The following is a 14,947-nucleotide window of genomic DNA, read 5'->3' as shown; positions in this document are numbered from 1 at the left end:
ACCTGTTCTAAAAACGAAAAGAAAGGTAAAGTTCTGGAGAGTTGGAAGTTTTGATGCCCAGGTGTATACTTTACTCTGTTGTGTTTTAGGATGTTATTGTGTATAGTTGAAAGTATGACTTCTTAAACAGTAAATTTTGGTGCTTCAATAGATATTTGGAGATTAGGAGAATTTTGTTAGTACCTGTTTTTTACATTGATCTAGTATCTTAGCTGTAAATTTTCTTGAGGTGCTCTGAATTATAGTTCCTTGGAGAGCAGTGATGCTTTAAGTTGCTGCACACCTTGGTAGACATAAGTAAAATGGTCTTCATTTTGCGTAAGATGATAAAGGGTACTCCTAGGGTGGAAAGATGGTAAACATTGAATGTATTTTGAAAATTTGAGATTTGATCTAAATTTGTTGTATTATTAGCAGCCCACTGAATACCTGGAGATTTTTCTTCAACAATTGAAAATTAACAGTATTTTTCTTTGATGAAATTTTTAGAGATCTATTCTAGGGTTCAATTTTCCCTGTGAACACTGAAATAAAACATAATCTTGCTGTTATTACCCTTGAAATGATTCTCATGTAGTCATGAATTGACAGAGAATCTCATTCATAAAATGGCTGTATATAATTTGAGCATTTATTAAGAGTATTTATTAAAAATTCAAGGTAGACAAGTAATTAAAATGCTTTATTCTGTATTTTAGTGCTGTAAGAAATCTTACCTGTAGAAACTTTATCACATGTGGCTGAAGTTAAATACAATGATTGGATTTCTACAATTATTAAATGATCTAACAGGTTAACTGCCTGGAAACAGGAAATAATTTATAGTTAGATCAATTCAGTGCCATACTTGTGAAGTGGATGTTATAAGTTCTTGTTAGGACACCTGTTTGCTTTTATTTATTTTTGAGTCGGAGTCTCGCTCTGTCGCCCAGGCTGAAGTGCAGTGGTGCAGTCTCACTCACTGCAATCTCTGCCTCCCAGGTTCAAGCGATTCTCTTGCCTAAGCCTCCCAAGTAGCTGGGATTAACATACACCACTATGCCTGGGTAATTTTTGTATTTTTAGTAGAGACGGGGTTTCACCTTGTTGGCCAGGCTGGTCTCGAACCCCTGACCTCAAGTGATCCACCCGCTTCTGCCTCCCAAAGTGTTGGGATTACAGGCATGAGCCACCGTGCCTGGCCTGTTGTCTGCTTTTATTGTAATTACACTTGCTTGAATTATCAATAGATATTTTAATTTTAAAAAATACTAGCCATATAAAAATGTCATTTGAGCATATTTTTAAAAGGTAGTCAGTATAGTATAGAGCAAGACAAATCCAAGTCCTAGAACCCTGGGATTTTACTTTTGGAAGGGACCCTGAGAACTGTCTAATCCAACAGTCCTTATTTTGCGGCTGAGCTAAGGAACTTTGTTGAGGCCATTTCATAGCACCTTTGCATTAAGAAAAGTTTAACTCAGTAGAGATGTGCTGTTTTGCTTTGACTGGAGTTCAGTGGTGTGATCTCAGCTCACTGCAGCCTTCGCCTCCCAGGTTCAAGCGATTCTCCTGCCTCAGCCTCCTGAGTAGCTGGAAGTATAGATGTGCGCCACCACGCCTGGCTACTTTTTGTGTGTGTGTGTATTTTTAGTAGAGACGGGGTTTCACCATGTTGGCTAGGCTGGTCTCAACTCCTGACCTAAAGCGACCTGCTGACCTGGCCTCTCAAAGGGCAGAGATTATTGGAATGAGTCACTGCACCTGGCCCCATTTGCTTTTGGAGAAATAAAGTGAGAAAAACAAAAGTGATTTAATAATTGAAAAAATGAAAAAGAAATACCAATTTGCTTACATTGCTTTCATATATAGTTTTTTTTTTTTTTTTTTGAGATGGAATTTCGCTCTTGTTGCCCAGGCTGAAGTGCAATGGCACTTGGCTAACTGCAGCCTCCACTGCCCAGGTTCAAGCAATTCCCTTGCCTCAGCCTCCCAAGTAGCTGGGATTACAGGCATGCACCACCATGCCCGGCTAATTTTGTATTTTTAGTAGAGACAGGGTTTCTCCCTGTTGATCAGGCTGGTCTCAAACTCCCAACCTCAGGTGATCCGCCCACCTCAGCCTCCCAAAGTGCTGGACCGCGCCCTGCCTGTAGTGTTGTTAACTGAAGTAACTCAATTTAGACATGTGGAAAAATAGAGTTTGTTTCTTTGAGTAAGTAGACTTGTATGTGTACTGATCTCTTTGGAAAACTAATTTCATGATAACATATATTAAATTAGAGTTGATGAGCTCTCTTCTGTATTTTTAAATGGAGTCTTATTTTCAGTAGTGAATTACCTGTGTGACTTCCCCCAAAGGTATGAAAAGTTTAGATTTAAAATCATAATACAGTGAATTCTAGGATGAGGGATTATTCCTTTGAACAGATTATCTCTGCCCCTTTAAAATTGTATTTTAACTATTTTCTTTTCTTCAAACTACGCAGTCAGTTCATATGCAGAATTGATGGTTTGCTGTTACGAACCTAGATGTTCTCAAAAAAAAAAAAAAAATTATCCGGAGTTTATTTGACAGTGATGGAGAAAGGAAGGTGTATAGGTCAGAAGTAGTTTCACTTTTAGGCATTAATTGGTTCAGCATATAGTCATTAAACACCTACTGTGGACCAGGCACTCTGCTTGGAACAGAAACAGTTCTGTCTTCTCTGGGATGCTAATGCAGGTATTTCTATTAACCTGACCAACTGTAAGGTGAAGATGAAATTTAAAGACTGCGTGGAGAAACTTGAGCAAGTTCCTCTTTACTTTTTCTGGTTTCAATTCTAACTTTTTTTTTTTTTTGTGATACTAACCTTTGGAAGGAATTGTATGTTAGATTTTCAGCAGTTAAGTGGTTTTGATCCTTTTGGGAGATCAACTGTATTGGAATACGTTTAAGAGGAGTTTTTGTGAAGACATTTGAACTTTAGTGTATTCTTCTCACATTGATAAGTACTGAGGAGAATCCATGGGATACTATGATTAAAAGTTTTTAGGCCGGGCCTGGTGGCTCAGGCCTGTAATCCCAGCACTTTGGGATGCCGAGGGGGGCAGATCACCTGAGGTCAGGAGTTCAGGACCAGCCTGGCCAACATGGTGAAACCCCATCTCTACAGAAATACAAAAATTAGCCTGGCATGATGATGGGTGCCTGTAATCCTAGCTACTCGGGAGGCTGAGGCAGGAGAATCGCTTGAACCTGGGAGGCGGAGCTTGTAGTGAGCCTAGAATGTGCCTCTGCACTACAACCTGGGCAACAGAGCAAGACTCCATCTCAAAAAAAAAAAGTTTTTAACCCATGTTATAAGGGAAATTTTTTTTTTTTTTTTGAGACGGAGTCTCGCTCTGTCACCCAGGCTGGAGTGCAGTGGCCGGATCTCAGCTCACTGCAAGCTCCGCCTCCCGGGTTCCCACCATTCTCCTGCCTCAGCCTCCGGAGTAGCTGGGACTACAGGCGCCCGCCACCGCGCCCGGCTAGTTTTTTGTATTTTTTTAGTAGAGACGGGGTTTCACCGTATTAGCCAGGATGGTCTCGATTTCCTGACCTCGTGATCCGCCCGTCTCGGCCTCCCAAAGTGCTGGGATTACAGGCTTGAGCCACCGCGCCCGGCCATAAGGGAAATTTTTGAGCTAACTTTAGAGTGTGGTAGTTCATGGTGAGTTTATTTATTTGCTTATTTGCTATGTGCCAGGCGTTACTTTAATGCTGTACATATATTAACTCATTTAATCCTCTAACATAACTAGCTACTGTTAGGTTAGCTAGCTATTAATAAGGTAACAGTACTAGCAGTGAAATAGGTACTTTTATTTTACAGGTGAAGAAACTGAGGCATAAAAGAGATTTCAGTAACTTGCAGAAGTCACACCAATATTAGGTGGCAGACTAGGATTTGAATTTGGGCAGTCTGGCTCCAAATTCTTTCTAATAGCCAGACTGACCACCTCTTAGGAGCAGTAACGTATGATGGCTATCACTGCACTCAAGTACAAACTCATGAATGTCCTTGGTGTTAACTTCATAGCACATTTCCTAATTGTAAAAGGACAAATTCCCCACTCCCCTTCATTGTTTGTGCCCATTTTTCTTTTTTGCAGAACAGATTTGAAAACTCACTTTGGACCAGTGATAAGAATGTGTTAGGAACCAAAGATTATGAGTAATCTAGTTTTGTATGTCTGAGGTCCATTAAAAAAAGTTTTTGCCTACATGCCATTTTTTTTCCCTTAAAGATAATTTCTATGCTTACTAGTTTTCATTTCAGTTGTCACTAACATTTTCTGATAGGCATGGTAGGGATCAGTTGTATGGCTATACCAGAGTGCTTTAATTTGGGACAGAAATACTGCTTTCCTTGAATCATGGGATTATAGGTGAGGAGAATAGTGTGTAACTGGCTTAAATAGCAACTTCCTCCTTGTAAATTTCTTTTTGATATATAGATATTACTGTAAGGTAATTTGTTGCATTTACTTCACTTATTCATTATTTATTTAGCAAACATTTGAATGCCTGCCATGAACAGTGGATTTAGGACTTAGGTCCTGTGAGGGGATTAAAGCAGACAGAATAGAGATACAAAATACATTTTTTGAAAGCCTTTTTTAGTTTATGAACTGTTAATTTTTTTATATTATTATTTTTTCATACCAATTAAGTGTCATGACTTTGAGAAATAATTAGATGTTTAGTGGGCAAGGCAATTATTTGAGATTGTGATGGTCCATTTAAAAAATTATCTTTATATAGTGAGTCTTGGAAAGATTCAGTTTCCTTCCAAGAATAATTTTCACCTTGATTTAAAACTTCTGAGTTCATTTTACACACTGACATAATTTACTTGAATATATATAGTTTGTGTTCTGTATTACTAGCCCAGAAAAGTATTCTCTTTCATGGTAATCAGCCAACTCATTAAAAGTGTTGTTATTTGGTGGCATAGTATTTTGGAACAGAATTATAATTTGGTAAAGCATTCAGTTGGAAAGGGAAGAGAGGTATTGTCAACTAATGTTATTGTTCAGGTTACTCCCAGCTGGGTAACCTGGAGCAGAAAGATCCAATGATAAATCTCTTTCCTTTCACTCTAAGTTACATCTCAATATGGTCAACTCTTAGTAGAGTCAAACTTATTTTGTTTTATTGGAATTTATATTTTAAATTATAGAGTAAGTAGAGCTGGAATTTGACTGGAATTTAGAATTTAAATTTTTGATGTAGAGATACTGATTAAAATGTGGATTTTTTTTTGTTTTTTTTTTGAGAGATGGAGTCTTGCTTTGTTGCCCAGGCTAGAGTGCAGTGGTGCAACCTCTACCTCCTGGGTTCAAGCGATTCTCCTGCCTCAGCCTCCCAAGTAAGCTGGAATTATAGGTGCACGCCATCATGCCCGGCTAATTTTTATATTTTTAGTAGAGATGGGGTTTCCACCAGGTTGGCCGGGCTGGTCTTGAACTCCTGACCTCATGATCTGCCCGCTTTGGCCTCCCAAAGTGTTGGGATTACAGGCATGAGCCACCGCGCCTGGCCGGGGATATATTTTTAAGTTACTGAAAGTTAAGAGTGATAAAGTTTTGATTTAGCTATTTGGAAATGACCTTTATAGTAGAGTTGTTTCACATTTTATATGTTAGAATCATGGTATTTTATAATTGTTAACCAATGTAAGCTTGGAAATTTCAATTTCAGATTCTTGCTTTGATACTATATAGAAAGACAATGAATAGTTGTCCATGCTGTTAAGTTCAGGACTACATGGACTGCTTGACAGAATGATTGTTCACTTTGGAAAACAAAAAAACAAAATATCTTCTGAAAGCAAAAGATAAAATATTGAGGATACAGTGATGTGGAAAACATAGATATTATAATATCACGTATGAAATGGATTGCTCTCAATAATTGTTACATTTAATAATTTAAAATTTTTTTATGACATACATTTCTTTTTTTTTTTTTTCTTTTTTCTTTTGAGAGTGCAGTGGCCTGATCTCCGCTCACTGCAACCTCTGCCTTCCAGGTTCAAGCAGTTCTGCTGCCTCCCCTGCCTGCCGGCTGTGATTACAGGCATATGCCACCATACCCACCTAATTTTTGTATTTTTAATAGAAACAGGGTTTCGCCATGTTGGCCACTTCTGTTCTGGAACTCCTGACTTCAGGTGATCCGCCCACCTCTGCCTCTGCCTCCACCTCCCGAAGTGCTAGGATTACAAATGTGAGCCACCACGCCCGGCCCATGCCGTACATTTCTGACATCATTGTTTATACCATTTGTTTGTGACTCCAAATGTACCAGGAGCAGTGGGCTAGAAATACAAATTTGTTACTAACAAGTCATTGAGGTGGATTAATTGTAAATCTGGTTAGGAATTAACTTTGTCTCAGCAGATTTATTCTTTAAAAATTCAGAAATTGAAAAATAACCCCGAGATATGTTGTAAAATAGTATCTGTTTAAGTACAATCAGCTGTACAGTTTTTTTTTTTTTTTGAGAAAGAATCTCACCCTGTTGCCCAGACTGCAGTGCAGTGGCGCATCCTTGGCTCACTGCAACCTCTACCTCCAGGTTCAAGCGATTCTCCTGCCTCAGTCTCCTGAAGAGCTGGGATTGCGGGCATGCTCCACCACGCCCAACTAATTTTTGTATTTTTAGTAAAGATGGGGCTTCACTGTGTTGGCCAGGCTAATCTTGAACTCCTGACCTCAGGCAATCCACCTGCTTTGGCCTCCCAAAGTGCTGAGATTATAGGTGTGAGCCCCTGTACCTGGCCAAGTGTACAGATTTTTTTGATCATCTAGCTCAATGATTTTTGGTAATTTTCAGCCCATGACACACCCCGAAATAAAACTACTGTGCTACTAAAGCTTGGGTTAGCCATTACTAATCCAAAGTTCTATACCAAACCAATTTTTCTTTTCTTTCTTTTTTTTTTGAGACAGAGTCTTGCTCTTGTCACTTAGGCTAGACTGCAATGGTGCGATCTCGGCTCACTGCAACATCCACCTCCCAGGTTCAGGCGATTCTCGTGCCTCAGCCTCATGAGTAGCTGGGATTATAGGCACCCGCCACCACGCCTGTCTAATTTTTTGTATTTTTAGTAGAGACAGGGTCTCGCCATGTTGGCCAGGCTGGTCTCGAACTCCTGACCTCAGGTGATCCACCTGCCTCGACCTCCAAAGTGCTGGGATTACAGGTGTGAGCCACCACACCCAGCCACCAATTTTTTTTATACTTACAACCTAGACATTTTTCTAGCAACTGAGTACTTTACTCTTTCTTGGTCTACCTTCCAATTGGTGAAATAAAAGAAGAAATTAATGAAGACGTCAGGTACCACAAATGGCTTCAGGAATAGAAATCTAGAGGATCTAACCATCTTAACTTCGTTTTTTCTTTGCCCTGTGTCAATAGGCTAAGGGAATGTAAAGAGTTGCTTATAGAAACCTATTAATAGCTAACATTTGTTAAGGGCTGATGATGTGTTGGAGACTTTTTTCTTTAAGTGCTTTAACATGTACTTTCTTATTGAAGTCTCGAAAGAACTCTATATAGTTAAGTTTTATAGGCATATGATGTTTATTTAATAGGTATTTAATAATACAAGTTTTCATTATGTCTTACAGAAAACTAAATGGAAAATGAATATAAGGAAATACAAAATACATTAAGTTTCTTTTTTATCCTTGCTGCCTGTTTTTCTTGGGTTCATCCTGGACATGTGGGCCAATACTTTTTTTGTTACACTTACGTTTAATACTAGGAGAACAAATACATAACAGGAACTGTGATGAATCTGCAAATAAAATTTATATCATTCAGTCTTCTTGAAGCTGTAAGAATCTCCTTAACATCTTTTAGAGTTATTTTCTCTTTGCATTTAAAGTTTTAGAGAAAGTATATTTGTCATACCGACTTGGTTCTTAGCTATGTAAGAGGACTAAAATCTAGGTGCCAAATTTGCTGGTTTAAATAGAATTAAAAATTTGCTTTTTTCTGATGACCTGGAGAGTGTTTCTTAAAATTATAATAATGAGTACTTTTCATGCTCTGATTTATGTATAGGAATTATTAAGAGCTTCATTCTGATAAAGTTGTTTACCAATTGGCTACTCAGGGGTGGAGTCATTTCACAAACGATCTGCAGCGAATGAATTAGACCAGGAGTAACTTCACCCTTCTGCTTGTCCCAGCTGGAGCAGGATTAGGACTCATTCAGCTGCAGCTGGTTCCCAGGAAAATGAAAGCAGTTCCTTCTGGTTTTTTCCTTTCACATGAAAGTCATAGTTCCCAACAGATGGCTTTCATCAGCCCTGTACATGTATCTTTAAATTCAAGGCCAAGGAATTACTTTCAACTTCATTAGGGAACAGGTGAAGAAACCGTTTGTAGTGTGGCACTGTTTTGTTAGGGGTTGAAATTAAGCATAGAGATTACAGTAGTATGCCATTCCGGGTCAAAATAAATTTTAACTATCAGCAGTTAAACGAAATAAGACTGCTAGGGAAAAGTAAGACTGGCTGTAGTGTTGATTGAGGTATCTTTTATGGTTTAATTCTATTATACTTACAAAATACAGATTATTAGAAAAAAAGACTTGTATTTTCTGCATTTTATTGAATTTTATTGAGTCAGTAGCACTCTTGGATCACAGTGATTCTAATCTGATTTCACAAATAATAGGGAAATTTGAGAGCCAAAGACATTGAAATGTCTTGTCCAGTGCCACACAGCAAGTTTACCATCTGGGAGAACTGGTCAGGCCCTTCTCAGTTCTGTGCTTTTTTCATTATGCTATAGTACTGCTTTATGGCCTTAGAGAGCAGTGAGCCTAAAATAATTTAGTTAGAATTCTCTTCCTTAATGGAAACCATAGAATAAACCTTGTCTAGAGAATTTTGGTGATATTGTAAGCCACAAGTATTTAAATCTGCTATTTCAGTGTGTGAAAATAGCTATACACTCTTGTTAGAGTTTTGAAACAACTTTTTGGGAAAAGACTGTTTTCTTATGGCCGAAATGAGAGGAATCAAGGTTTTCTTAAGTTGTTGGCTAAATATTAGAAGAGGAACATGTTGAGCTACCTTAATGCTGGAAGAAAAAGTACTCCTTGAGTTTTGGAAAAAAAAGTCAATTTAAAGGTAAGTCTAATTTTCAGTAGGTCTACAACACAAATGACCTCTGAGTGACTTGGAAGTTGGTTAGAATTTAAAATTCTTGAGACTGAGCTAGAGATAGTAAGGTACAAACCTTTCTATTGATGAAGTAATTTTTACCAAAGACGTTCAGTATAGGTGGACCAAAAGTATATAGTCTAGCACTTCTATAAACATAGTGTCTGGGAGGAGCTTGAAAGATTTGTAATGTTACCTGTAAACAGACCGTGTGGGGAAGACCGCAGACAGCACCTCACTTTTTCTTTATTGGTCTTTATGACTAACACTTCATCTCTGCATCACTTGTGCTTTGTTGTAAAACTTAACAAGTACGTTAGAATAGTGGCAAATAAAGGTTAAGAGTGAGGACAGTTATTTGTAAAATAACTGGGCGATTTTAAGATTATAGGTGTAACTTGTTAAGAAGAAGATAACTGGTGTGGAAATAAAATCTGGCAGCCAAAAAAAAAAAAAAAACAAAACTTTTAATGTGTGAAAGAATATAATAGTTGCTTCTTTTGCCATTTACCATTTATGTAGAATAGGTGATTCCGCAGATCTGGAGGTGTTGTCAGACTTGTACTATGGGCTGCGTTTTCCTCCAGGGAATTGTGAACTGTAGTTGACCTGGAGAGCTGCTAAGTGTTGGTTTTCAATTCTTTGAGCTTAGTAAAGTCTAGGTTCCTTTTTTCTTAGTCATTGCTTAGTTACAGCGAGGCATTTAACTCCTGAGTTTTCTAGAACCTTTAACAGAACTCTCAGAAACATTATTATTTTTGTGTGTGGAGTGTGATTCTGTACTTTAATGGTTTCCTAATTTTTCTATTCAGGGCATCTTTAAATATCTTAGTATTTAGACCCTCTTTCACCATCTTCCTGCCTTACTTTTTTCCATGCCACTCAGTTTTTCTTTAATTCTGTAATATAAATCCAAAGCCCTATTCTTTGGAAAGCAGTGGTTCCTGGCACTAACTTCACTTTAGCATTACCTGAGGAAGCTTAAAAAATAAATACCAAACCAGTTAAATTTGACTAGTACTGAGGCCCAGGTTTCAGTTTTTTTTTTTTTTTTTTTTTTTTTTTAGAATGTTTATCTGATGTGCAGTTGGGGTGAAGAACCATTGCTCTAATGCTTAGAACAAACATCTCTGTAGTGGGGACTGGCTAAGTGTCAGGAGACAGAAGAAGCAGGTACTTTTTAGCCTCATAATTGACATTCAAACAAATAGATGAAATAGCATACTTCACACATACCCTCATGAACACACTGTGGACCCAGGACAGTGTACTTCTGGAAATACACATTCTGTTTTATTGTCCTCCCTGGCTATAACTGCTCTAATCTTCTACCTTTCTTTCTCCTTACCCTCACTGCTTTATCTCATGAAGATCTTTTGTGGTATATAGTTGCGAGAAAGTTACCTGCATGATTCCGACAGGTGCCCTCCCATCACTCTGATGCTGTTCTCATTGCTTGGCCTTATGGCACATCCTCACTCAGTCACTACTCCTGCATCATGTTGGCAAACTCCAGCCATTTACCTTCTCTGCTTTTCTTTTTTTTGAGACATAGTCTTGCTCTGTCACCCAGGCTGGAGTGCAGTGGTGTGATCTCTGCTCAGTGCAGCCTCCATCTCCTGGGTTCAAGCGATTCTTCTGCCTCAGCCTTACAAGTAGCTGGGATTACAGATGCCTCCTACCACACCTGGATAATTTTTATATTTTTTTAGCGGAGATGGGGTTTTACCATGTTGACCAGGCTGGTCTCGAACTCCTGACCTCAGGAGATCCGCCTGCCTTGGCCTCCCAAAGTGCTGGGATTGCAGGCGTGAGCCATTGTGCCAACCCTGTCTGCTTTAACTTTGGGGGAAATCTCATGACCATGTGGTGGTGGGATGCCACTTACAAATTTGTGGCCTCCAATCTCAACTCTACCCTCTGTTTGAAGATGTATGTCTGTGTATAGTCTCTTCTGTCTGCAGAAATTCAGTATTTCCTCCCACCTTTTTTTTCCTCATTTTCAGTAGATACTCTCATATGCTACATCATAGAGATAATGGAATCTGTCCAATTGAGTTCGTTGAGTTTATACCCTCTCATGCTGTCCTAAATACATCTGTGCTTATTTCTGCCCCCTTTGCTACCTTCTCATAGGACAGTGAAAGAAGTGTGAAAGGCTCATCTCTCCATTCTTTTTCAGGACCCCATTCTCTCCTGCCTCAGGGGCCGTGTGCCATCAAAAGTAGTCACATTTTTTGACTCGATCTTTCTCACTTCTTAGTCCTTAGCCAGTGGAAGCCTCTCCTATTAGAGTAAAAACAACCAAAAAACAACTGCAGATCCTTCTTTCTATGTATACCCTGTTTCTTTTCATTTTTAAACTTCTTGAAAAAAGTCTATGTTCATTCCACCTCTGCTGCAGTCTGGCTTTTGGCCCTAGAGCAGCACTATTTGAAACTGCTCTTGTGGACAGTTTTCAGTCTTATTTTACCTGAGCTCTCAGCTGCATTTAGGGTTCGTTGACCATTCATTCTTCCCTTTACTCTGGGATAATTCTTAGATGTCTCCCCCGTCTTCCCATCTTTCTGGTAATTCTTTTGCAGTTTATTGACATTTTATCTTTTGCCTGTATCCTAGATGTTGGATTCCCTAAGGTTCTGTTCTTCACTCGTTTCTTACTGTTTCAACTTTCCTGGGTTGTCTAGACCTCTGTGTTCTGTACTGATGACTCTAATTTCGTATCTTAATTTGAGAGCTCTCTTCTGACCTTTGGACTTGTATATTCCATTGTGTAGTATTTTATGTATGCTGCCAGGCTGACTTCAAGAGCTGTGTTCATCTCCATCCTGCATATATCTGTACACACTTGCATCATAGCCCATTTTACATAGTATTTTTTTAGCCTGTCTCCTATTAGTGAATTCAGGTTCTTGTTTTTCATCTTTGTATTTCCATCTGTCTGGCAGTATCTGGTTGTTTTGTTTGTTTGTTTGTTTTCAATTAAAAAAATTGTGTAGTATATCAGATTCACGATGGCTCAAATGGAATTTATCAACTTCCTTTAGTTGGCTGTCATTTCTTATGGTGGTAAGAGCCGTTGCCATTGACTCTGATGCTTAAAATGGAAACTTTGGTGTCATCTTCCATACCTCACTTGTCTGTCTTTTGGATTCAGTTCTGTTCCATCCTGTCTTCTGTCTTATACTTTTTAACATCTCTTATTTAACCTCTTCTGTATTCGAGATCCTCTGTTAGAGCAGGTCCTCATCATTTCTCTCCTGATTACCTTAGTAGTTTCTTCCCATTGATTTTCCTTCCTCCAGTATCTTCTTTGTCTAGTCCACATTATTGCCAAAATGATCTTATTAAGAAATGATTAAGAACACAGGCACAAAGACCAGACCATCTGGGCTTTCTGTCCCACACTGGGACTACTTTATGACCTTGGGTAATTTGCTTAACCATTCTTTGCCCCATTTTCTTCTATAGAATGGGAATAATACAGTACTTATAGTGAAGTTGTGAGAATTTAATGAGTTAATATATATCTGAGCTAACAGAGCTTTGTGCAATGATAGAAATATTCTGTATCTGTACTGCCCTCTGTGGTAGCCAGAGCCGTGTGTAGCTATTGAGCTCTTGCAATATAGCTATTTGAGGAAGGAGCTGACTTTTAAATTTTATTTAGTTATAATTTAATTGAAATAGCCACATATGGCTAGTAGCTGCTATAGTGGACAGTACAGAATATGTAAAGTCCTTAGAAATAGTGTTTAGCACATAAGTGCTCCATAAATGTTAGCTATTATTACCATTTTTCTAAAATTAAACCTTTCTGCTTAAAATCCTTCAGTGCCAAATTCTGCAATATAGTATATTTGAGTTGTAACCTATTCCCCTGTGTTGCCCCAGACTTGTCAGTTGCCACTCCTTCATAATGCCCTCAGTGTTCCACTATACCAGTTCTCAAAGTGTGGATGTGGAGGACTAGCACCAGCAATAGTGTCCCCTGAAAACTTGTTTGAAATGCAGATTCTTGAGCCATATTCCAGGCCTATTCAATCAGAAACTGAATTTGGGGGCTTTGCAACCCGTATGCGAATAAATCCTTCAGGGGATTCTGATGCACACTTTAAGTTTCAGAGCCATTGTATTGCATCAGTCTCCCTTTAGTTCTTCAGATCTGCCTTGTTTTTCCTTGCCCCTATATTTTTCTCCTGTCTGGAATGATTATTATCCATTCTTTCTTCCTCATTAATTAGTGCTTCAACCTTGCAGACTTAGTTTAGTCAGGTTTCTTTGTTTCTTCCACCTTATCAGCCTGCTCCCAGGCTGACTTCAAGAGCTGTCTTCATCTCCTTCCTACATATGTCTGTACACAATTGCATCATAGCCTATTTTACATAGTATTTTTTTAGCCTGTCTCCTATTAGTGAATTTAGGTTCTTGTTTTTCATCTTTGTATTTCCATCTATCTGGCAGTATCTGGTTGTTTTGTTTGTTTTTAATTTTTTTAAATTAAAAAATTTTTAAGTGTTTTGTTTGGGTTGTTTCATATGTATTAAGCATCTTCCAGGGACCAGCACAGTGATTAGGAGTGACAGAGTAGGTAAAGCAGACATCGTCTCTGTAATAAATACACATGGTGATAAGTGCTCTGATGAAGTAAAATAGAAACACAGAGGAGAGGGTGGAGAAAGTCAGGGAAGTCTGTTCAGAGGAAGTCACATGTGAGGTAAGTGAAGTGGGGAAGCAAATGGGCGTGGTGGGAAAGAGAGTAGTTCCTGAAAAGGGAACAGCATGTACAAAGGCCTAGAAACAAAACATTGTATGCACGCAGTAACTGTTTAGTTGGATATGAATTTTAAAAATCACATGTCTAACTTTTAGCTCTCGGTTTAGAAGATACCACCCTTCCCAGCAAACATTGCATTTTATATGCTTCTGTATTTTTAAAGCAGTTTTCATACTTGATATCACACTTTGAGTCGATGGTTATGGTGTGATAGGGTAACTTCCAAGCCAGAAGGATACATCTTTTTACTTAATGCCTTTTAAAGCAGAAAAAAGGATTTGTTTTGTCTGAAAATTATTCTACAGGGCTAGGAACACATCAGTGGTAACAGAAGTAAACACATTACTCTTACTGAGTAAGAATAGCCAAGGTTTGGCCGGGCATGGTGCCTCACATATAATCCCAGCACTTTGGGAGGCTGAGACGGGCAGATCACGAGGTCAGGAGTTCGAGACCACCCTGGCCAACGTGGTGAATGTCTGTACTAAAAATACAAAAATTAGCCGGGCATGGTGGTAGGTGCCTGTAATCCCAGCTACTCGGGAGGCTGAGGCAGGAGAATCGCTTGAACCTGGGAGGCAGAGGTTGCAGTGCGCTGAGATGACTGCCGCTGCACTCCAGGCTGGGCAACAGAGCAAGACTCCATCTCAAAAAAAAAAAAAGCCAAGGTTTTAAACAAGCTTTAGACCATTGAGAAAGCATATCATCAGGAAGGCTGAAGGCAGCCAGCGTGCCAACCACAACTGTTGTCACTTTTTTAGCCTCCCTCTGTATTGGCTCTTCTTGCTCTTGTTGCTGCCATCCCACACTTCCTGTTGTTCTCATTAGCCCTCCATTGTAAGAGTAACGTGGCATTGGTTAATGTGCTGTGCAAGCTCCAACTATTAATTTGCTACTGAATATTTCCTTTTGTCTCTTTGAGACTTTATGTAATTTTTAGTAAAATAAAAACTCACCTTTTGCTGTCTTTGAATT

General features: G+C 38.8%; 1 protein-coding gene and 1 non-coding gene across 4 annotated transcripts in view; both read left to right on the top strand.

The window, feature by feature from the left end:
• KAT6A (lysine acetyltransferase 6A) overlaps positions 1-14,947 on the top strand; it is a 125,651-nt gene that overhangs the window by 4,977 nt on the left and 105,727 nt on the right. The gene's annotated exons all lie outside the window — the stretch shown is intronic.
• LOC117096077 lies at positions 4,141-4,212 on the top strand. Its single transcript, XR_004442339.1, has one exon. It is a non-coding gene; the product is annotated as a small nucleolar RNA SNORD112 (small nucleolar RNA).

This window comes from Trachypithecus francoisi, unplaced genomic scaffold (genome assembly GCF_009764315.1).
Source record: "Trachypithecus francoisi isolate TF-2019V2 unplaced genomic scaffold, Tfra_2.0 Contig01440, whole genome shotgun sequence".
NCBI lineage: Eukaryota > Metazoa > Chordata > Mammalia > Primates > Cercopithecidae > Trachypithecus > Trachypithecus francoisi.
Note: the sequence above shows the minus strand (reverse complement) of the source record. Positions and strands in the feature narration are given on the sequence as shown.